Source organism: Saccopteryx bilineata, chromosome 4, assembly GCF_036850765.1.
Source record: "Saccopteryx bilineata isolate mSacBil1 chromosome 4, mSacBil1_pri_phased_curated, whole genome shotgun sequence".
Taxonomy (NCBI): Eukaryota; Metazoa; Chordata; class Mammalia; order Chiroptera; family Emballonuridae; genus Saccopteryx; species Saccopteryx bilineata.
Window position 1 is genome coordinate 259089057 of NC_089493.1, and position 25558 is coordinate 259114614.

Consider the following 25558-nt stretch of genomic DNA (forward strand, 5'->3'; position numbering starts at 1 on the left):
CCTCTGGTAGCTCTGGAGCAACCCTCTATCCAAAAGCCCACTGAGTGAGGGCCAAAGGCAGATGACCTGGGTGAGTCTTCTCCTGCTGTCACTTAGAAGGCAATCTGGTTGACTCCATCCAGAAGACGTGGGTAAGGTTCACGAGTCTCTGTCTCCACATCACCTATATTCACGTGCCTTTCAAATGGACTGGCAGTTTTCAGCCTCAACAGACACTACAACATGTGATTGTGAGGTGTTGCGAAATTATTCGGCACACACGAATTTCACTTGGAAGCCTTGACAGCTGTAAGTGGGAGGGAAGTGATGGGGTCATGTGTTTTCACGGCTGTTCCTCTGGACAGCTCTCTTTTGTGTGGGAAGAAGAAACAAATTGTATTCTCTTATGTGGAAGGGAAAAGTTTTCTAAATTTAGAATCTTTTATCACCTGGATTATTTCCTTTGAACATGGTTTTCTATAATCACATTGAGGGGCAGCGGCTCAGGAAGTCTAGTGTGCCCAAAGCAGCCAGTGGTAACAAAGTCATATGCCAGGCAGCAGGCCAGACAACCCAGTCCAGTGACCAAAGCCTATTTCAAGAGTCTGAAAGGACAGTCATAAACATCTACAAGACGTTATTTGTAAAGTGGCAAGATCTGGCTACCCATAAGTAAAATCTCTGAAGGCACTAACAACAATTTAGGTAAATTTGGAAATCAAGAAAGACGGGACCAAAAGATGATCTCCAGAGTTTGTCCAAATTTCCTCCATGAGAAAACCAGCTTCTCTCCAGAATCTCCTAAAAAGGAGATCCCAAAGCCTCTAATTCAGAGGTCAACCACTCTCACAACCAGATACTCTTTCACAAAAGCTAAGGATAGCTCACCCTTAGGAAGTTAACTTGATTGGTTATGTCTATGTTTGAGGAAAGGGAGGTGTAGGGCATATAGATGCCACTCAGAATTTCTTTCTTTGGAAAAATATATTTTGTTAACCAAAAGAAAGATGACAAGAAAAATAATCCAATCTGGGTTGTTTTCTGTATTTTAGAAATTCCACCCACATTCTCTGTTGTCAGAAAGACTAAAGATAATAAGGGGCCATTTGTATCTCAGTTAAAATTATAACCTTTTATTGGGGCTTTTAGAAAGTGACAAAATGACCTTTATCGATGAAGTCTTTATTTGTGCCACTTCCTTGCACACAGGTTTGTAAATACTAGCATCGTATTTCCTATGTGAAGGGATGGTGGTTATTAACTGTGAATCCTGATTGGATTCCTGTTACATGTTTGCATATTGCTTTGCTTCTCTTTATTTTCCCACAAAACTAGATCCTCTTACCCCCTCAGTCCCAACCATACCACCCATTGCCCCTCAAAAGTCTTGCTGCTTCTTACATAAAACCTACTGGTTCCTCTTGCTTGGAATTTGTGATTAGACAGATTATATTTGACCTCTTCCATACAACACAGGTAAAAGAAACAGCCAAAATAGCAACTTAATTAGCCAACTAGTAACAAGGTGAGTATTGCCCTTACAAGTAAAGTTATCAACCAGAAAATTTTACATCTTTTTCCCTACAGAAAGGAAAAATAGACAAAGAGGCTGAAAAGACTAATACAATCATAAAGCGTTAACAATGGAAGGAGTCCATAAAAACGATCCAGTTTTCTGTTCCTTTCCCAGAAGAGGAGCAGAAGGCCCTGAAAGGAGCCTGGTGACTCACTTTCCTTCCACTCGTAGTCAGAGGCAGAGCTGGACCAGGCTCAGGGTCTGACTGGGGTCAAGGCAGAATGGGGGACCCACCCATCTGGCCATTTACATTGACATCAAAGAGAAATCTCATAGCAGTAACTGAAATTAGATAATCAATTTCATAAGGTAGAGTTCCCCAAGACATAAAATGTTTAAATATTTACTAGTGATTCATACATTTTTGAAACTACATAGTAAAGGGATCTTCCAAAAATTTTCAAAGCAAAAATCTATTTCAGACACCCCTAAAAAATTTCCAGGATGTTCCCACCAACCTCTCTCTTGCTCTCTTTTTTAAAAAGATTTTATTTATTGATTTTAAAGAGAGCAGAGAGAGAGAGAGAGAGAGAGAGAGAGAGAAGAGGAGAGGGGAGGGGTAGGAAGCAACAATTCATAGCAGTTACTTCTCGTATGTCTTGATTAGGCAAGCCCAGGGTTTTGAACTGGCGACCTCAGCATTCCAGGTTGACACTTGACCCACTGTGCCACCACAGGTCAGGCACCACCAGCCTCTCTTAACTGACCTTCTCTGGCAGAGGTCTACAAGATGAACTAGGCCAACCAATGTGCTTCATGATGGGTGAGAACCAGGCACAATCAATGGCGCAACATCATTTGGATTTTCTCCAGTCAGAAGCCAAGAGGCTTCTTACTGCCAATAGAAACCACTCCTAGTATTTTCATTCCAGAAGATTGCCTGTGAGAGCTGTGCTTCAACCCCCTTTTCAACATCCTATCCTGGATCAGGCATAAAATCTAGGCTCTATGTTTAAGCTGAAGGAGGAATAAAGACTAAAAGCACTGTCAAAATACTCCTTCCATTGAGCCTCCACGTGACTTTCCTTCTCGAAAGTTATAAACTGCATGAAATAGTCCTAGTTTCAAGTAGAGTGTTTTAATCTACACTAATGACCTCTGGAAACATGAGCCCAGAAGACCTCTGGTTCAAGCAATAAAACTATCCACACAGAGTACATGGATTCCATAAGCCAGGGTACTTTTCTGAAGGACTCTGTGTTAGAAGTGAATGAATACTCAATGCTTTAAACATAGACTCGAATTCAGTCATTTCAGCATGCCTCCATCTACTCATCCAAATAACTGCTGGCTCTTTCGACTTGTGCTCAGCTGCTTAATCTAGCCTGTGGGGGATGGCTTTGCTCAGAATCCAGGGCTCCATCTTGATCTGGCCCCCCAAAACAAGGTATTATCTTTCATTGGGGCAGACCCAAGAAAGCACTGCTTCCCCTCCCCCCCCCAGCTTTTTATTTAAAAATTAGAATCAGTGTATGCAAAAAGGAGGTACCTTCTGTGGTGAAAGTTCCACCCATACATAATAAATCTTCCTCATACTGTTCCCCTAAAAGGTAACTGAATTCCCTAAAAGTGTTCTTTCCCCCCATATCCCCACACTACCTTACCTTCAAATAGGAAGATAAGTGAGGTTTCCTTTAAAAAAAATGTTATAGATTTTCTTCCTGTTTATTGAATTTATTGGGGTGACATTGGTTAATAAAATTATATAGGTTTCAGGTATACAATTCTGGAATAAATTATCTGTGGATTGTATTGTGCGTTCACCACCCAGAATCAGATCTCTGTCACCACTCATACCCCCCTTTCCCTCTGGTAATCACTATACAGTACTGTTGTCTGTGTCTGTGAGTTTTGTTTGTTTGTTTGTTTTGCTTAATCCCTTCACCTTTTTCAGCCAACCCCCTCCCCTTTGACAGCTATCAGTCTGTTCTCTGAGATAAATGAGATTTTAAGGGAATTCATTTTTGATTGGTTCCTTATTCCTTTATAGTGATTTCATACACCAGGAAAGTCTACAGCTGTAACTAAATACTGTATATAGCTGATTACTGCTTCCCATTTATACTTTTAGAATATAAAGGCTGCCATTTTAATTGGTATTCAGAGGTGTATCAATGCGCAAAAGCAGTTCAGTTACATTACTCATTGGGAAAGTGAGTTATCTAGAAACAAAAGGGAATGATTGAGTAAAAAGTTATCCTTGCTAATACTTTTGAATTGGGCCAAAGTTAGTTTGACCCTGTTGAGTCCTTCTATTTCTTAGAATGAACAATGCAGCGAGCGTGGTGAGACATATTGCCTGGGCCTCTAATCTTAGCTGTGACATTTCCTGTCTCATGTTCTACCATCAATAGTGACCTACTTGCTATACCATGTGATTTTCCAACTGAAGCTTTTGATTCTCACACGTGGGAAACACAATTATTTTTATATTTAGCACAAAGTGTAGCCTAGCCATGAAACATTTCAAATGATTTCCAGTTCAAGATACCACATTAATCTTATTTTGTGACCATTTCTGCCGTTGTCATTTAGGAACATAATAATAGTTATGACCAATTAAAAGCAAAGGTTTAACTTTTTTTTTTAATCAAACTGTGAAAAATGTTACATTATGTCAGGATCTAATAAATTGAAAACTAACTGGCAAAATGTGAAATAATCATGTCCTAGTTACTTATCTTGTTCGAAGAAATGGACAAAAATGACTCTTGTTAAGTGTGATAGGAAACAACACTGCTGATATTACTTAGGTTTGAAATGATTAGAAAAGTGAAAATAACTTATTAATGAGTATAAGAGAGTAGACAAAAACTAACACTTAGAAATGGAATGGAAGTATACGGAAAGAGAAAAACAACAATATTTGTTGGGTAAAACCATGGGCAAAACTAGAACTCACCAAAAAAAAAAAAAAAAAAAGGCATAATAAAATTATGAGTACCTAGCAAGAAAGCTTTACAATACAACAAAAAACCTGAGAGTAACTCAGGAAAGTTGATTTACCAGGCAAAATAAAACTGTTATACCTAGTTTCTAAAATGAAGAAGAAAGTCATGGCTGGTAGCACAATGGACATAGAGCCTTCTCAGCACTGGGGTCGCCAGCTCAATCCCTAGGGCACTGGCTCGACCCCCAAAATCGCCTGTACCAGCCTTGGTCAGGGCACATATGAGAAGCAACCAATGGCACAACTAAGTGAAACAATGAGTTGATGCTTTCTCTTTCTCAAAAAAAAAAAAAAAAGAAGCCGTTATCGCAAATTTATATACATAACATCGCGAATGACTGTTCCAAATGTAGTCTTTTCTTGTTAGCTTTGATCCACAAACCCTAAAGCAGGGGTCCTCAAACTTTTTACATAGGGGGCCAGTTCACTGTCCCTCAGACCATTGGAGGGCCGGATTATAAAAAAAACTATGAACAAATTCCTATGCACACTGCACATATCTTATTTTAAAGTAAAAAAAAACAGGAACAAATACAATATTTAAAATAAAGAACAAGTAAATTTAAATCAACAAACTGACTAATATTTCAATGGGAACTATGCTCCTCTCACTGACCACCAATGAAAGAGGTGCCCTTCCAGAGTGCGGCGGGGGCCGGATAAATGGCCTCAGGGGGCCGCATGTGGCCCGCGGGCCGTAGTTTGGGGACCCCTGCAAAGGGTCTAACACTCTATGAAGAATATGTGTTCCATGTCACTTGCGAATAAGCAAATTCCCATCAGTCAACCCAAACTCCAAAACAGATGTCAGGAGCCTGCAATACACCTATTTAAGTGAATTTCCAAAACTTACACCAGCTCAAAAGCAGCTGCTTTTGTGAATAATAAAGAACCTTTCAAAGCACAGTGTTCACACATGGAAAAGCACATGTTCTAGTTTGCCTCTGCCAAGGAAGCCTCACTGCCACCCCCTTACCCCAAGCACTTGGGAAATATTCCAGCCATGTGTGTATACCCATTATGGATTCTTTCTCAGTGCTACTGCTTTTACTATAGATTTTCTATAACCTCATGCTGTTTCCCACCCACACAGCTTAGAAAGAAAGAAAGAAAAAAAGCTTTTTTTTTTTTTTTTTTTAGCCATAAAAGGGTCAATCTACTGTATATGAAAACTACCTTATTAAGGATAGGCTTTCAGGAGCTTACATAGACCATGCACCTGCCTAACTTAAACAATAATGATAGGCTGACCCAGCCTTCTAATTACCGATTGTATTGTTACCTGGATCTTGATGTGCTCCTACTCGGTCACATACCCATATCTACCCACGAGGAAGAAAGAGGTCCCCACCAGGATACTCAGGAAGAAAGTACAACGTGAACAACATCAAAACATTCTCTTATCTTTCTTCCCCCTTGAGTTTTTTCTTTTTTGACTTGTCACTGATGCAAAACATAAAAACCATCTGGAAGGAACCAGATTAAAAATAATTCTCAAATATGGATGTATTCTACTCACCATCAAATTTAGATCTGATTTTGGAAATCTGATATGGGAATTTAGCTGAGAAGTATATTTCATAGTAAGTGATTCTAACAGGTTTTTGGGATAGTGGGAACCCCAGAAGGCAGAAAATAGTGTCACCTGGGTTTAGACTGATCATCTGCACAGAGCAAGGTTCTGTAGCTTGCGAGGTCACCTGGAAGAAGATCCAGGACAGCTGAGCAGGTCGGAGGGGAATGTGGAGTTCTTGTCAAAGCTGAAATGATGATTTACTTAGTTGAGCGGTAAGTCACACAGCAAGCCTCAGAAAATAATGGTTCATAGCATAGTTAACTAATGACCAAGCAACCCTCAGAATGACAGGGAAAGAAATAACACAAAAGCATGTACGTTCATGAAAAAGGTCCTAAGCTGAATGGCAGAGGAAAGGGACTTTGGAGAGGGCACTCAGCTTTGTCTCTGTCAATCCCTTCCATGTTAATATGTGAAGTCAACCTATTTCTTTTTGATTTTTACCTTTATAATTTCCTCAGAATAATTAAGTTCTAAAAAAAATTGTTTTTGTAGATACATGAATTCTAATTAAAAATTACATATAAGCAAAGTATACAATTTTATATTGTTTTAAGTGATTTTGCCACTGCCACTTATCATGCAACTATAATTCTCCTAATTTGCCATTTTATCCTTATATGTATACCTTCATTTTTAAGGGTTCATACACAATTAAAGGAACTGGCATCCTTAAAACTGTAATCAAGGCCTGACCTGTGGTGGCACAGTGGATAAAGCGTCGACCTGGAAATGCTGAGGTCACTGGTTCGAAACCCTGGGCTTGCCTGGTCAAGGCACATATGGGAGTTGATGCTTCCAGCTCCTCCCCCCTGTCTCTCTCTCCTCTCTCTTCCCCTCTCTCCTCTCTAAAATGAATAAATAAAATTTAAAAAATTAAAAAATAATTTTAAAAAACTGTAATCAAGATAAAAAAAAAACTAAAGTTAAAAGTATTACTCAAATTTCCCTCTTGTACCAACGTCTCTTGAACTCATGTAATTCTACTGTAGTAAATCTATCTTTTCTTTAAATAACATTGATATCTATATCTTATTTTTCCCTCAAAAAGAGAGAAAGAAAAACAGGTTTTGTTAGTTTTCAAATTTTATAGGAAAAAAGATAAGGTGCATATACTCAGCTAAAACGACCATCAACATCCAACTTTATTCCCACTGTAAAAGATAAAGACTGCTTTATTAGATGTCAACCCTTCTAAATATTCATCTCTTCATTAACTTACTCACTTGCATGTTCATTCACTTTACAAATACAGCCAGGGTCTCTGTCCTCATGGAACTTATATTCTAGTGGGAGAGACAGACAAAAACCAAGTACACAAAATAAGATTGTGGCAAGTACCAGAAAGGAAACAAAAAATAAGGAAGAAACAGAATTGGGTGAGGGGGTGGGGCCCTCCTAAAGAGATGAGATGAAAGAGTCCTGAGAGGTACCAGTGAAGAGGAGCCCTTAGTGGAAAGGATGTAGCAAGGGTTGTGTGATCCAAGCAGAGGGAACTGGGTCAGAGCTGGGAAAGGGACTGGCTTAGCAGACAAGCAACAGGAAGCTAGTATGATTGGAAAATGGAATGAGGCAATGAGGTCACAGAGATGGGCAAGGCTCAATCTCTTAAACCTTGTTGTAGCCCTGGGATTATTTTCCAAAACACAGGGAAGCCATGGAGAGCAGAAAAGGGACATGAGCCGATAAACCTAAGTCTAAATCCTAGCTTATCCACTCAGTAGCTACGTGACTTAAGCAAATTATTAGCTCCTTCCTGATCTGTGGTGGTGCAGTGGATAAAGCATCAACCTGGAATGCTGAGGTTGCCAGTTCGAAACCCTGGGCTTGCCTGGTCAAGGCACATACAGGATGCAACTACTATGAATTGATGCTTCCTGCTTCTACTCCCTCTTTCTTTCTCTCTTCCTCTCTCTCTCTCTCTCCAAATCAATAAAACCTTTAAAAAAAAGATTAAATTATTAGGTTCTCTTGGATATTAAGTTTCTAATTTATAAAAGGGTACTCAATAAATAATGGCCAGTTACCATCATCAATTATCATTATTGTTAATGCTGTGATACGTAAATAAAGCTAATAAAAATTTTTACATTCAAATAGACTTCTACTGCAAAATAATGTATCAGAAAAATAGAACTATTGAGAAATAAGCAAATGCTATTAATCTTTTATATTCAATAAAGATAGTCTACTTTAAGAGTACAAATAGACATAAATTAGTACATTCAAATTCATTAAGGTTTATTGTGGTTTTAATCAGAAAAATTATTGATTGTGGCTCATTTCTCTGTCCTTAATTAGTCTTCATTGTGGCTTTTTTCTCCCTGTCAACATAGCCTTGCCATTTTGTGTAGCTTGGAATGTGTAGCTCAGGCAGTTAGTTGATGGTGCCTACCAACTATACAGCAGTCATAAGGGGAATTTTATGATTCCTGCCCCAGTCACAAAATGAAGTAGACATTTACAATTGCCAGCCAACATTTATTGCACCCCCACTCCCACACATATGCTTCTTTCTTATTAATGAATCCTAATTTTGTTCAAAATCACCTTCTCTCTCCCTCACGCAATGATGGTTGATCTTCCAACTAGTGACCAATTTAGGAATGGGCATATGATCTTGTTCTGATCAATGAGATGAGAAGAGAGGTCTTTTCACATTCTGCTCAGTAATGTTTTCATTTCTTCAAAAAGAGACCCCAGAAGAAGGTATCCATTTTCTGGTATCCAATTTCTCTCGATATTGATTGACAGGCTTGCAAGTGCCACCTGAACAACTGCAGCCATCTTCCAAATATGAAAACCAATCTTAGGGAGAACTGGTCCCTGAGGACAACAGAGGCAGACAGATGAAAGGAATCTGTATCCTTGATGATATGATTGTGCCACTTAATCAACCAATCCCGCCACCTGCCCTACTTCTCACATGGATAATACATTTCTATTACTGTTAAGGTTCATCTGAATTGGGGTCGTTTTGTGCAGAAGGTCTCCTAACAGGACATTTCCATTCACCACCATCACTCATTTTTTTGGTCTCTGGGATGGCCTAGGAATGAAACCAAGACTTCTGGCTCTAACTCAGTGAACTCCAACAATTCTGGATATGGGATGGTACAGAATTTTAATTGACAACACTGCCATAGCCACCCAGAGAGGTCCATGGGGAAAATTGTCCTAGAAATCACAACAAGAAGATGGTACTTTGGTAGAAGTAGCTGGTACTGAACGGTCTCTCTGCCTTTGGCTTTCCCTATCTGTGTAAGAACTTTGACTTTCACCTACTGCCTGCCTGGACAGCTGTTTCCTCCCACACAACCTAAATATATAAGGCTACCAATTGTGAGCCCTTATCCAGTTACAAGAATTTCAGTAGAAACCATGTAGGACTAGCACAGATCCCAGGCACAGGGCAGATGTTAGGGAAGCAGAAGCAGCTTCACGTTCCATGGGGACAAGGGGATTGAGGGACAGAAGCACTCCAGAGGAGGAGCAATGCTGGGACTTGTGGCCAGGAGGAAGACATGCCTGAAAAGGAGGTGGGAAATACAATGAGCATCAAAGGACAATGGCTGCTTTTTTCTTTTTTAAGCTGTGTAGAATTATTTTTAAGTTGAAAATATGTATCTTACAAAATATGTATCTTACAAAAAAAAAAAAAGCATAGATACTAACTGACTGTGAGAGAAAGAATGGAGTGGGGTTATTGCTTGGGGAGCTGCTTGTGGGGTTGGGAATGAAGTAAAAGATTACCTAAATGTCTAATGGTTCACAATAAGCAAAAAGGCAGTATGGCTTGAAACCAAATTAACCATTCCAAATCTTATAAGCGCTTTTCCTATAAGAAAATTATAAAATTATAAATTTAGCACATAATGGAGAGCAGAAAATGTAATGTGCACAGATTTCATAATTTTGTCTAGTTTTGAAAAACATTACTTAGAAAATGGAGTGAACAATATAACAGGGGGAAATTTTCTAAGAGACCATAATTAAAACAGGATATAAATGGTGCCTTAGCTCTTGAAAAGGTCACTATTAGAATTGCACTTAGTGTCTTCATTACTAATTTGCAGCAAAAATAGATATTCACTCTCTACGGCTTGGGGAGCTGCTGGTGGGGGTCGGGAATGAAGCGGCTACCTGTGAGGATGGTAGCTCACTGTGAGTTGCTGTCAGGGGAAAGAAAGTGGTTGACTCTCCGGAGAGGTTAGAAACAACCCAACTTAGGAGGTAGCTCAGGAAAAGAAACCTGAAACACCAAAAATAAAAATGAAATGGAATAACTGAAGGAGAGAAAACTAAAATTCACTGGGAATAATTCTGAAGGGAAAGAAAAAAGTGACAGCAATTGACAAATAGCTACAAGGTCGTGGTTAGTTATAACAACAAAATAAGAACTTATCAGGAAACGGTGCACCAACCCACATGCTCTGTCTTTCAAGAATTCAGGGCAGCCTGGTCCTTTTCCCTATTCTCTGGGTGCCTGTTTTGGTTTTAGTGGAAAACTTCCTCTCCTTGGCTGTAATGAATATGTCTTGCTAGTAGAGACTTGTAATTTTGTTTCTTAATGATTGAAAATACACAGGAGGTGGTAAGAGTGATTAGGGGGCTGAGGGTGTGTGTGTGTTACTGGCAAACATGGGTAAGGCTGGTAAAAACCGAGGTTTTGTGAGGCTAATTACTTTTGAACTGTGTAAGGCTGTCAGAACATGTACTATCCTAGAGACGGGAAGCCGCATTACTGCGATCTTTTTCTCAGCATCAGATACATACACTGGGTTGCTGTAGGAAAGTCCTTTGAATATGCTCAAAAATAGTTACTCCCCCCCCCCATAAGATTAATGGTAATACTGATTATAACAGAGCTTTTGTAAAGTGAGTTCTTACCTGAACAGAACGGAAGAAGATTGCCAAAGAAAGGAAAACATTATTGGAAGGTGGGGCTACATGAAGGAGAAAAGTTGAAATTAAGGAAACTTAGAAGGTTAAGGATGAGAACTTCCTGTGAGAATCTCTGTGTAACATATTCGCAAAGTGTAAGAGGAAGTGGGCCTGAGAAAATGCCAAAGCAAGGCACCACAGAGAGAACCTCCCCGGGCTGCAAAGACGGGGCTGAGCAATGTGTTCCACAGACATTTGCCACTACCCCTCACCTGAGCCTTCCTCAAGTCCTCCCGGGCCCTGGGGTTTGCACGGGCAGGTGCTTCTGACTTAGAAGATCCAAAAGAAAGGAGTGTTTGAGTCCATGACCTAATCTAGGGCTGCTCATCTTCTCTGTTACTTTGAACACTTAAGTAACTTTCAGATGTGATCACTCAATTTTCTGAGCAGGTATGAGGAGAAAGCACCAATGTTAAGAGAGACTGGATCTCCCAGTTGAGATAGAAAATAAGGGTCATTGATCTCTTGCAGTCATTTAGAGCAGTGGTCCCCAACCCCCGGGCCGCGGACCGGTACTGGTCCATGGGCCATTTGGTACCAGTCTGCAGAGAAAGAATAAATAACTCACATTATTTCCGTTTTATTTATATTTAAGTCTGAACGATGTTTTATTTTTTAAAAATGACCAGATTCCCTCTGTTACATCCGTCTAAGACTCATTCTTGACGCTTGTCTCAGTCACGTGACACATTTATCTGTCCCACCCTAAAGGCCGGTCCGTGAAAATATTTTCTGACATTAAACCAGTCCGTGGCCCAAAAAAGGTTGGGGACCACTGATTTAGAGCTTGTGAAGCCCTAACAAAAAGGGCTTTCTTAATGGCCCTGACCTCAGGCAGTTATGCTTAATTCAGCTGAGCCATGAACTCCACCTGGACATGTGATCAGTACACGCCCTTGGGGACCCATCTCTGAGGTGAGAACTGGTGCATACCTAAGCCATCAGACTATTTCATAGAAGTAATTACCATATTTCCCATGAATAAGATGCTCCCATGTATAAGATGTACCTTAATTTTGGAAACTGAAATTTGAAAAAAAATGTACTACATAAAGTTATTGAACTCAAGTTTTATTCATCATAAAATTCATACAACTCCTCATCACCATCAAAACTCCCATCCATTAGCTTGTCCTCATCTGTGTCTGATGATGAATCACTGTCTTCAGTAATGAGCACAAAACAAGCGCAAAAAAACCCAGGAAATGCAAGTAAAAAAACTACAATCACTATATATAAGACGCACCCAGTTTTTAGACCCCAAAATTTTCAAAAACTTGTGCATCTTATACATGGGGATATACGGTATTTAAGAGGCAATTCCTAAAGAAAAGATTTATAAATGAACAATATTATGAAAATTAGTTTCTGAAATTAAAATCTGCTGGAATTATTTCTTTAAAAAAAATGCTTCTGAAAATATCTCAACATGATAAAGGCCATATATGATAAACCATCAGCTAACATCATATTAAATGGCACAAAACTGAAGGCTTTCCCCTTTAAATCAGGAACAAGACAGGGTTGTCCACTCTCTCCACTCTTATTTAATGTGGTACTAGAGGTTCTAGCCAGAGCAATCAGACAAGACAAAGAAATAAAAGGCATCCATATTGGAAAAGAAGAAGTAAAGGTATCACTTTTTGCAGATGATATGATCCTATACATCGAAAACCCCAAAGAATCCACAAAAAGACTACTAGAAACAATAAGCCAATACAGTAAGGTCGCAGGATACAAAATTAACATACAGAAGTCAATAGCCTTTCTATATGCCAACAATGAAACATTTGAGAATGAACTCAAAAGAATAATCCCCTTCATGATTGCAACAAAAAAAATAATAAAATACTTAGGAATAAACATAACAAAGAATGTAAAGGACTTATATAATGAAAACTATAAACCATTGTTAAGGGAAATCGAAAAAGATATGAGATGAAAGAATATTCCTTGTTCCTGGTTAGGAAGAATAAATATAATCAAGATGGCCATATTACCCAAAGCAATACACAAATTTAATGCAATTCCCATCAAAATTCCAATGACATTTTTTAAATAAATGGAGCAAAAAATCATCAGATTTATATGGAACTATAAAAAACCCCGAATAGCCAAAGCAATCCTAAAGAAAAAGAATGAAGCTGGAGGCATTACAATACCTAACTTCAAACTCTATTATAGGGCCACGACAATCAAAACAGCATGGTATTGGCAGAAAAATAGACACTCAGGCCAATGGAACAGAATAGAAAACCCAGAAATAAAACCACATATATATAGTCAAATAATTTTTGATAAAGGGGCCAACAATACACAATGGAGAAAAGAAAGCCTCTTCAATAAATGGTGCTGGGAAAACTGGAAAGCCACCGCAAAAGAATGAAACTGGACTACAGTTTGTCCCCCTGTACTAAAATGAACTCAAAATGGATCAAAGATCTAAACATAAGACCTGAAACAATAAAGTACATAGAAGAAGACATAGGTACTAAACTCATGAACCTGAGTTTTAAAGAGCATTTTATGAATTTGACTCCAAAGGCAAGAGAAGTGAAGGCAAAAATTAATGAATGGGACTACATCAGACTAAGAAGTTTTTGCTCAGCAAGAGAAACTGATAACAAAATAAACAGACAGCCAACTAAATGGGAAATGATATTTTCAAACAACAACTCAGATAAAGGCCTAATATCCAAAATATATAAAGAACTCATAAAACTCAACAACAAACAAACAAGCAATCCAATAAAAAAATGGGAAGAGGACATGAACAGACACTTCTCCCAGGAAGAAATACAAATGGCCAACAGATATATGAAAAGATGCTCATCTTCTTTAGTTATTAGAGAAATGCAAATCAAAACTGCAATGAGAAACCACCTCACACCTGTTAGATTAGTCATTATTAACAAGACAGGTAATAATAGCAAATGTTGGAGAGGCTGTGGAGAAAAAGGAACCCTCATCCACTGTTGGTGGGAATGTAAAGTAGTACAAACGTTATGGAAGAAAGTATGGTGGTTCCTCAAAAAACTGAAAATAGAACTACCTTATGACCCAGCAATCCCTCTACTGGGTATATACCCCAAAAACTCAGAAACATTGATACGTAAAGACACATGCAACCCCATGTTCATTGCAGCATTGTTCACAGTAGCCAGGACATGGAAACAACCAAAAAGCCCATCAATAGATGACTGGATAAGAAGATGTGGCACATATACACTATGGAATACTACTCAGCCATAAGAAATGATGACATCGGATCATTTACAGCAAAATGGTGGGATCTTGATAACATTATACGAAGTGAAATAAGTAAATCAGAAAAAAACAGGAACTGCATTATTCCATATGTAGGTGGGACATAAAAGTGAGACTAAGAGACATTGATAAGAGTGTGGTGGTTATGGCGGGAGGGGGGAGAGGGAGAGGGAAAGGGGGAGGGGTACAGAGAAAACTAGATAGAAGGTGACAGAGGACAATCTGACTTTGGGTGATGGGTATGCAACATAATTGAACGACAAAATAACCTGGATATGTTATCTTTGAATATATGTATCCTGATTTATTGATGTCGCCCCATTAAAAAAATAAAATTATTAAAAAAAAAATGCTTCCCATAACAAAAGTCAAGTTTCCCCATTATGCTGAGCTTTGGCTTTCAGCAGCCTCTAGGCTCAGCACTATCTTGTTCCTCCAAGGCCCCCAAACCTCCCATGGTCAAAGCTAGCTGGTCATCTCTACTAGGTGGTGAAAGAAACCAAGCCACCGGAGACTTCAAAAGATAGGGGAGTGAGGATGTCCCAAGTCTCAAAGGGGGTCTATGGGTTAGCTGCCTTTTTAAGATATGACAAGGGGAATGGGAATAAAAAGGAACCAGGGGAGATGGCCTCGGTTTGGGGGAGAGTTGGAGATATTCTTGAAGAAGACACCACAGGGAGGTAGGGAGGCAAGGAGACAAGGCAGGAATAAAGTGTCGGGTTTTGAAGATGGAGGGGCAGGAATACATGGTACTTATATGAAGGACTGAGATTGGTGCTAAAGCTGAAAGTCTAGCACCAGGATTTAGTTTTGCTACCATTCAAACTTTTGATGAAAATCTTTGCCATATCCTTTTAAGGCCTTGCAAGTGTTCACTTGAAATTCTTTGTAGCCTCTAGAGCAGTGTTTTTCAGTGTGCAAAGGCACACTAGTGCGCCGTGTGACATGGTCAGGTGTGCCGTAGGGAAATTAAACATGGGTCCCCAAACTACGGCCCGCGGAGCACGGGCTATTTATCCGGCCGCCGCCAGCCGCCTCCATCCAAACATAAACATTCCCCTCACAATCCCTCCAGCTATCAGCGACAGGAAGAGTGGAGGCACAGGGAACGCTCACTGACCAATCACCTTCTAGGATTCATCCCGACCAGTAGCGATGAACCAATAGTAGGCCACAACACTGCTGCGATATGCGAGGTGATTGGCAGACATTTGAAAACTCTTAAGATGTTGTCATTTTATTTCTCTTCAGCCTTCACAGAATGCCTTGACTGGGTTAGGGACCCATACAGCTCAGTATCCGTTGCTGGAAAGGACATGACTTTGAAGGAGCAAGAGGAACTCATTGAACTGAAACAAGATCATGGTTTAAAGCTAAAGTTTGCTGATCTTCCTTTGGACAGTTTTTGGTTATCTGTTGCCAAGGAGTTCCCCATTCTGGCCAACAAAGCTATTTTGACATTGCTCCCATTTTCAACCACATATCTATGTGAGCTGAGCTTCTCAAGCTTGACTGCGATAAAAACTAAAAACAGAGAGAGACTGAGAACTATTGAGGAAGAACTTTGTGTGTGTCTTTCTACCATTCCTGCCAGGATATCCCTTTTGTGTTCATCAAAACAGGCCCAGGTTTCACACTAAGTTAGTATAAATACATTTATAAATACATTTAACTATATGTATAATATGTGTTAGAGTGTCATTTTGGTAGGTGGAGTGCCCCAGGATTTTGTAAATGTAAAAAATGTGCTGCGGCTCAAAAAAGGTTGAAAATCACTGCTCTAGGCCCTGGCTGGTTGGCTTAGCGGTAGTGTTGGCCTGGCGTGCGGGGGACCCGGGTTCGATTCCTGGCCAGGGCACATAGGAGAAGCGCCCATTTGCTTCTCCACCCCCACCCCCTCTCCTTCCTCTCTGTCTCTCTCTTCCCCTCCCACAACCAAGGCTCCATTGGAGCAAGGATGGCCCGGGCGCTGGGGATGGCTCCTTGGCCTCTGCCCCAGGCGCTAGAGTGGCTCTGGTCGCGGCAGAGCGACGCCCCGGAGGGGCAGAGCATCGCCCCCTGGTGGGCAGAGCATCGCCCCTGGTGGGCGTGCCGGGTGGATCCCGGTCGGGCGCATGCGGGAGTCTGTCTGACTGTCTCTCCCCGTTTCCAGCTTCAGAAAAGTACAAAAACAAAAAACAAAAAACCAGAAAATCACTGCTCTAGAGCACCTAGCACAGGCATGGCCAACATACAGCCCGCGGGCTGGATGTGGCCAGGTAATGAGTTTATGTGGCTCACGATTAAATTTTTTTTTTTTTTTTTTTTAACAGAGGAGAGAGAGAGGGGGAGAGAGAGAGAGCAAGGAGAGACAGAGAGACAGAGAGAGAGAAGGAGGGAGGAGCTGGAAGCATCAACTCCCATATGTGCCTTGACCAGGCAAGCCCAGGGTTTCGAACCGGCGACCTCAGCATTTCCAGGTCGACGCTTTATCCCACTGCGCCACCACAGGTCAGGCACGATTAAATTTTTAATATTCTCCGCTACTTTAAAATCTCAGCTACTCAGAAGCGGAAGCGTCTTTGATTATTGGAAATTGAGATATTTAAGAAGATAGTGATATGCAGAAAAGAATTCCACGTGTGACTAATCTAGGGTTAACTTCCAATAATTGGTCAAATGGATTTGTGATATTTCTTTATTTAAAAAAAAAATTCCATTATAGAGATTTACAACTTTTATACTCATCTGTACTCGATATGAACTGTTTGACGTGAAACCCATATTCTTTTAGGTGGAGTTTGCCAGTGCGCACCCAAGGTCAAACAATTCGTTATTTTTGTGGTCACATGTGCTGAATCAAGTGGCATTGCAGCATAGACAATAGCTGCAGTTGATAACTGAAAACGTGTCCAGGCTGTTTGTAAAACAAAGTAATTGTTTTATTTGCAATATAACCCCTTCAAGCTCATTCTATTAATTAAATATTGTTTCGATTGATTGCGATACAGTTTGGATATTTATACGGTATATAATTATATTTTTATTAGAATATATTTTTATTAGAATAATATTGTATATTAAAATCTTTTTTCACTCACATTTATTCATAAACAAATTACATAATAAAATTTTGTTTACTTAAACGGATCGTTTTTGTATTTAACATTTTTTAATTTTAATATTTCATGGGGGGGGGAGGTTGTCTTTCTAATCTGGCCCGGGGGCAAAAACTGTGGGCTAGGCCTGACCTAGCAACTATTTTTTGAATACTCTTTCTTGAGAAGCTATAAAATGAAAGGTGTGGTCCCTGCCCTCAAGGCGCTCCCTGTCCTGAGGGGGTGATTACAGGAGGTAAGGGTCTACTAGCAGTATCCAAGGAAGCCAAAGAGAGACATGGAAAAGCTTCCCATTTCAAATACTTGAAATGCATTTTGAGTTCCCTAAGCAGAGAAGGCACAGGTGCTACCCGTGATAGATACTCTATTACTATTTGTTAATTAATTTCAGTTCATTCTCATTTATAATAATTACCTGGAAGATCATTCAAGGACTGGGAGCTATATAGCTCTTATCACTAAAATTATCTTATCAGTTAAAAAAATAAATCTATCCATTTTAGTTTCTAGGGCTATAATCTGAAAAACACACCTTACTTTTGGGTGAGGTGGGGAGTATACTTATAATTTTTCTAATTACAAGGCATCTTCTCGTTTGACTAATTTCATAGTAAAAAGTTTTAAAAAGCTTTTGAAATGATCATATTTTTCTCACTTAAAATATGTGTGTGTGGCCTGACCTGTGGTGGCGCAGTGGATAAAGCGTCAACCTGGAACGCTGAGGTCGCTGGTTCACGACCCTGCACTTGCCTGGTCAAGGCACATATGGGAGTTGATGCTTCCTGCTCCTCCCCCTCTTCTCTCTCTACTCTCTCTCCTCTCTAAAATGAATAAATTTAAAAAAATATATGTGTGTGTGTTTTAGCATAAAGTATACTTGGCAGCTGCTAACATAATTAGATGGCTACGCCTTGCAAAAACTTGATATCTTTTTAATCAAATTTTTAGAACCATACTGGGTTTCTTGCCAGATCTGCAAGAGTGAGCAATAAATACATCATTAGATTAATGGTGGTCTGATGATGGACTGTTCAAATGATAGTTCCAGCCAAGAAGAATAAGCCCAGAAGTCTCAGTGTGCAAAGATTAATAAAATATTGTTTAAAACATAGACACTGAGTTAATACAACAGGGAAGAAAACACTGCAAAATAGAAAGGAACGGTTGTAGGTTTATATTGTAGCATAGTGATATTGATTACAGATTTTCCTAAGTACTCCAGAGCAGCCACACAATTATATATGCCTCTGATTAGACCCAGAGAAGAGAAGGAAAAAGTTATAAAAAAAGAAACTAACCAGAGGAAGGCCTGCTGCTAAAGTAAATTATTTAAAGCAAGCAGGGCAAGCGGGCTGTGAAGACAATATAAAACAGAATCAATGCCCCCCAAGAAACCCCCAATCATCAGCACCTCTATAAATTTCTTACCACCCTGTCTGGCATTTTACTGGAGGTATTTTTTTTCCCACCACTCTCCCCATCCTTTCTCACCCCTGACCCTTCACTTTTTGCCAATTCTTTCAATGCTTAACACTTGTTTTTCTTCTGTAACCCAGGATGCTGTCTTCAGTTATATTTTTCAGCTTGTATCAGAAGAGCGTCTCCAAGGCCACAGAGTTCATCAGCCACTTCATTCATCTGGATCTTAAATTTCCCACGGAAACTATGAACTGGGAATATCTAATGTGATATTATCAACATGATTTTAATATTATCCTTCTTTAATTTTTTCTTGCTATTGTTACAGTTTAATCCACAAAGTTAAAGCTAGTACAAAACTTCTATAGCTTAATGTCTATTCTATATTAGATGTTACTGGATGCAAAAAACAAAGTGAAGGTAGGAGTTGGAGGGAAACAATGGCTAAAATTTTAGTATTAGGAGCTGTTACAAGGGCAGATTGACTTGAAAACTGAATTTTTTTATAAGTAGATTTGCCATGGGAATAAGGGCATGGAAAGAATAGAGTATAGAAAGAAGAGTTAAAAACTTGAACCTGACCAGGTGGTGGCACAGTGGATAGACCGTCAACTTGGAATTCTGATGACCCAAGTTCGAAACCCTAAGCTTACCAGCTTGAGCGTGGGATCATAAACAAGACCCCATGGTCACTAGCTTGAGGCCAAAAGGTCACTGGCTTGAGGCCAAGGTCGCTGTCCTGAGCAAGGAGTCACTGGCTCAGCTGGAGAGCCCCCACCCATCAAGGCACATATGAGAAACAATCAATGAACGACTAAACGCGGCAACTAAGGGTTGGTTGATGCTTCTCATCTCTTTCCCTTTCTGTCTCTCTCTTTCATGCATTAAAAACAAAAAACAAACAAACAAACAAAAAAACCTTGAAAAGAATTTGTCAAATTGTTTTTGCCACAAGTATGCCATGGCAAAACAAACAAATAATCCCGGGCCAGATAGCTTAGTTGGTTAGACTAGAGCACTGTCCTGATACACCATGATTGTTAGGTTTGATTTCTGGTATGGCACATAAAAGAATCAACCAATAAATGCATAAATAAGTGGAACAATAAATCGATCTCTCTCTCTCTCTCTCTCCTCCTTACTCTCTCTAAAATAAAAACTAAACAACAACAACAAGAAGACCCCAAACAAACCAGAATTGCAAAATTGTTGCTTAGAAGCTTACAATGATCAATGGCCCAGTTCTAAGAAAAGTAGCAGTCTACTGTCATTTTTAACTAGGCACAATTTGGTCCCATTGTATAATCAGGGACTAAGAGTATACCTTAGGCTTTTAAATTTTTCTATGTCCATTCATCCAATCATACTGAAGCTGAGCAAGTAAAAGATGAGCAACTCTACAATGGCAGCCTAAAAACATTATTAGCAGCATGACTCAACAGGCAAACAGTACAGGTCTAAAATATTAGTCCGAAAAATTGCACAGGCTTTACTGCCATTGTGCTCTGTGACCTTAAGCAAATTATTCGCCATTATGGGTCAAGGCTGGCTGGGTGCAGGGTCATTGAACCAACTACCAAATATGGTGGTTAGCTTTATAAAGAAAACTATTCCAAGGTTATATTCAATATTTAAAGAAAACTTCAAGGAAAGGTAAAAAAAAAAATGTAGATGGTATAAATGACTAAACATAACTTTATCATCTCACCATGATGCTAAATAACAAGTCAAAACACAAGGCCAACCTCTCAGTTATTGGTGTTATTTTTTAATGTGAAAGGCAGGATCTAATTATTATTATCCTTTTGTGGTTGCTGTTTGCTCATCTGTAATAAAGTGGGAGGGGGAGAGAGAATCATAGTACTCAAAGGATTGTTAAGATAAGTGACCTATAAACATGCCTCCCAACAGCTCCTTAAAACAGAAATTGCTCTGTAAAGTCCCCCTAATGATTCAGTGGCCTGGAACAATCCAAGGATAGGTTCCCAGACTACCTACATCCTTTTGTCGTCAGAGAAGTAAATACTCTGGGCACTGCTGACCTCTGTGAAGTCTGTATTTTTTTTAAGTACTTGGATAGAAAGAGGAAAGGGCAACAACTTCTCATAGATCCTTCTCTTTTAAACCTTATCTAGGAGTCTTATATGGAGAATTATGCCATTCTGAAATGGGAGAATAGAATTCAAACATTAGTATCAAACTATACATAAAAAAACACAAATTGGCAATAATTAAATCAAAATTCACAATGATTTGAAAAGAGAGCTACCCAGCCAGGCAGAGCATCATCCCAATATGCCAAGGTTGCAAGTTGGATCCCTGGTCAGGTCGTATACAAGAATCAACCAAAGAATGCATAAATAAGTAAAACAACAAATTGGTGTTTTTCTCTCTCTCTCTAAAATCAATTAATCAATATTTTTAATATTAAAAAAAGAAAGGTTGCCTGACCTGTGGTGACACAGTGGATAAAGCGTCGACCTGGAAATGCTGAGGTCGCCAGTTCGAAACCCTGGGCTTGCCTGGTCAAGGCACATAGGGGAGTTGATGCTTCCAGCTCCTCCCCCCTTCTCTCTCTCTGTCTCTCTCTCCTCTCTCTCCCTCTCTCTCTCCTCTCTAAAAAAAAAGAAAAAGAAAAAAAAGAAAGGAGAGATGGCAATCAATTTTCAACCCATCACTCCGTGATGCTGAGACAACGTATGTACCCAGTCAATTGGACTGCTCAAAATACTTCTAAGATGACTTTCTGAAAATAAGACTCCCTGAGCCTCTGAGTGGTTGGCTTGGGACTATCCTGATGGAGAGGTAAACCAGTTACAGCTTCCCAAGAAAATCCTTGACCTTGAATAAATTAGTACTACCCCTGCTGAAGTTCTAGTCCCCAAGCCTGAACAGCTTTAAAGTGTCAGTGGTGGCTCCTAAGAACTAGGATTCTTCTACCTTCCAAAGAGAAATGACCAGCAGTGTGAGTTAGGACTGGCAAAGTCACCCTGGAGCACCCCAAGGATCCACTGGATTTGGAGTAGAGAATGGAGGGACTAGAGGGGGGCAGGGTCTTAAATTACCTTGCTTCCTCAGGTAGACTTCCTTAGAATTGGGGCTAACCTAGAATAGGGATAGATAAAGCTTATAAAACACTTCTGAACATAGGACAAAAGGTGCCATTGTTGAGGACAGAGAATTAAAGCGTTACCTATAAATTTCACAAGGCCAGTCAGTAAATGCCACCTGGGAAAAAAATATTTGTTAAATCAATTTAGAGATTATATATTGTTCTTTTATATCAAGAATCACTTGGGGGTGCTTGTTAAAAATGCAAATTCCTAAGCACCCCAGACTCGAATCTCAAGAGCCTAGAATCCAGCCCATGAAATGAATTTTCTACTGAGCAACCCACTTGACTCAGATGATCCATATCAAGGCAGGAAAATTATTATGTTTATGTAGTTCACCAGAAATTTAAAGACACATATTTTAAATTTTTCCCAAAATGTTTAAGTACCATAAAAATGAAAACAATACTTCTTGTGATGAGTTTTTAAGAACCATTGCAGTTTATTCTGCAATATATAATGAAGACCATTATGAAAATATAATTATGATCATAAAATTATTGGGAAAATATCAACTATGCTTTATTTTGTCACTCAGAAATAATTATGTTATTAAAGAAATTTATAATTTATTTTAAGGATCAGTCATTTGGTTGCAAGAACTTATTAAGCTGTTAAACTCCTCCCATATCCTTTTACTCATCAGGATTTTTGTGATAAAGGTTTTGTTTGTTTTTTTAAACTATAAATTGTGAACCCTTGCAACTAGTTATTAGGCTGACTATGAATGTATATCCAAGTTATAAACTCCTAAAAACATATTTCCTTAGAATTACTAAGGCAGTCAACTCTAATAGATTAACCTCTGCAATAAAGTTCTGTTTACTTCTATTAAGAATTATTTTTGAGGCGGTGCCAAACAATTCAGTTGTAATTCATTCTCTTAAGAATCAAAAGAACACAGTTTCTAAAATACATGCTACTGCAAAGCAGTAAACCAGTGTTACATGGTAATGTGACAAGCATTACATACTTTTTCTAGAGGAATTGTTTTTTCCCCTCCCCAAATCATGGATATAATTATTTCACAAAACGCAGTTTACCATTTCTGAAGAGTCAAATACTCTTGTTCTTCCTTACTCAAATCACAAGTTTAGGCTGACTATCGAATGAAAATAGAACTTGAGACACAGGCTTTGTTTGTAATATGTTGTTTCTACTAAGGGTTGCCTCCTACCCATGCTCTGTCCTAGGGCTCTCACTGAAGTATACACGTTATGTTTTAACAGAGGGGCCAGCTGGTGGCCGATGGGCTGTAAAACAGGAAGATGAAATCTGCACGGAGTGGCACTGAACTGAATGCTTGTCAAGTTCATGGATATACACTGACCCAGACAGACCAGGCAGATCCAGACATACTTACACACACTCATACATCCCACATATCAGAGGGTCCATCCCTCCACCTAGGAGAAGTTCAAAGTTGTTTCCCCTTCCATATATTTCTATTTCATCACTTATCAATTTCATACACACGCACATATAGACACATCTACATATGCATTATACACACAGGCAGTTATGTATCTCAACGTTTTTACATATTTTCAAAGATAAAAATATTCCCAAATTCTGAACCCAAGTACTCTCAGTAAGCTCTCATTCACGTCAAATAAAAATTATAAGAAAATACTGTATTAAATTATATTTAGACCACACATAACATAAAATACATGCTGCTTTTACTCCTTATTAAAAAAAAACCATCCCAGATTTAGTCACAAATGAAGTGTCAGGTTTAACCTAAATCCTGCCACAACTTCATCACTTAAACACACAGGTGTTCAAGCAAACACCAACCGACCAGCCTGGTGGTTCATTTCATGGTCTGATACTGTCTTCTCCGGGGCTCTGGGCTCTGGGACAGACAGACAGTAGCTCCCCCCCTCCCCTCCGCAGGTGATGTGGAGGTCCGAGCACCTCAGGAGGGATGCGAATTCAAGAGTTAGTAGAAAGTAATTACTTTCCAAAGTTTAATATTCGTGCTGTCATTTCTTTTCAATAACTGCAAAGCACCGAAGCCCCAGCTACGGAGCCTGGCTAGTCATTGAAGTTATCTGACCACTGTAGAGCCACCCGAACCCGATGGCTCGGGCTACAGATGAGACACGGATGCGGGGCCATCGTGCCGCAACGCCTCTGGCGCGGGATAAATTTTCAGGAACCCGTCCCCAAGCCCTCTAGGAACCTGAGCACAGAGGCCGCCCCAGCGCGCGTGTCGCCGCCGCAGAGAGCCAGGGGACGCGTCCCCGGGCCCCACCTAATGATGGCAATTACGACACGCCAAGTTCGTAGGAACGCAGAGTCGCGTCCGGGCCGTGTTGCGACGCTTTGGAACTGGAAGTTCGGGACTTGGGTTTCTGGCAAGGAGTAAATCCCTCCCAGCCTTGACCTCTCCACAGAGGCCACCCTTGGACGAATGGACCGACGCGCTCCGGGACGCGTCCAGTCCCGCGATCGCGCAACAGCTCTGAGCGGAGCCGCTCGCTGGTGCACCGCCACTCACCCCGTTTGCCGACTCCCGATGGCAAACCAACACCTCTGCTGCGGGTACTGAATCCCACGCTGCTCCGAAACAGCGACTGCTCTGGCCCTAGCGGACCGGGACACATTGGCTCAGGCTGGCCCCTCAGAGGAAACACTAGCTCGGCGGCCGCCCCGGCTCAGCAGCCGCCGGGAGCGCTCTGACAACCCAAGGACCTGCTCAACGAATGAGGCTGACCGAAGCGCTGAGGACACCCGGCTCCGGAGGGAGGCGGGGCCGGCGGCGGGGAGGGGCGGGGCCAGCTGCGGGTAAGGCCCCCCGCAGGGCGGGGCGTCACAACCCGTGACTGGTGGATGTCACAGCCAATCGTAGTGGCGCCAGGGCCAGGGCCAGCCAGGGGCGGTGCCGAGCGCCGGGCTCCGCCCCGCCGCCACGGCCCAATAGCCGCAGCGGAGGACTGGAGGGGAAACGCGCGGGCGGCGGGCAAGTTGGCTGTGGTGAGGATCCTGGCCCGTGAGTGCTGCTGCAGCGGGATCCAGGCTCCTCCAGAGGGAAGTGGCGGCTCCGGAAGGCTGACAGAGGCCCGGAGCCGCCGCAGATCTTTCCGCTGTGGAGCGGGAAACCCAACCGCAGCGCGGGCCGAGACCCGGTAGACAACGCCACACCTGGCACCCGCGGGAAGCGCGGAGCTGGGCGGCTTCAAAGCAGCCCCGGCAGTCGGGGGAAACCACCCAAAGAGGGTGGTTGGTCCCCGGCCGGTCACCAGCCTCCCGGGAAGGCTTGTGCTCCGGGCTCTCTGGAAAACGTTCTGTTTGAGGTCTGATGGTTATCCCCGAAACAAAACTCGGACACCTCAAACCTCTCGGCAAGTTGATTACACGTCCCCTCCCTCCACAGCGACGGCAGCGGGGGCCCTACGAGGCGCCTGGGTTCCCGTCTCTGGGCGAAAGGGAGGATCGGGCACTCCACGGCGCTGGCACCCGCGAGACCCTTCCTCAGGTCCGGCTGCCCCGTGAGGTGGCATCCTCAGCGGGGATTCCTGACACTGTCCCTTGGGTCCGCCAGACGGGCCAGAACCGTCCGTCTTCGAAGGCAGGAACACCGCAGAGTGTCACATCTGTCCCACTCGGCATGTTCTCGGCCCCTTCCCC

The 25558-nt window shown here is 41.0% G+C and overlaps 1 protein-coding gene across 2 annotated transcripts in view; it reads right to left on the reverse strand.

The window, feature by feature from the left end:
• The window catches only part of MARCHF3 (membrane associated ring-CH-type finger 3), a 157987-nt gene extending 133344 nt beyond the window's left edge, over positions 1 to 24643 (reverse strand). Inside the window, exon 1 of one of the 2 annotated variants that reach the window (XM_066274244.1) lies at positions 24429 to 24643. The gene's annotated coding sequence lies outside the window, so the exon portion shown is untranslated. The remainder of the gene's footprint in view (positions 1 to 24428) is intronic. The other variant, XM_066274243.1, reaches the window with a different exon arrangement.
• Between the last annotated feature and the right edge of the window lie 915 nt (positions 24644 to 25558).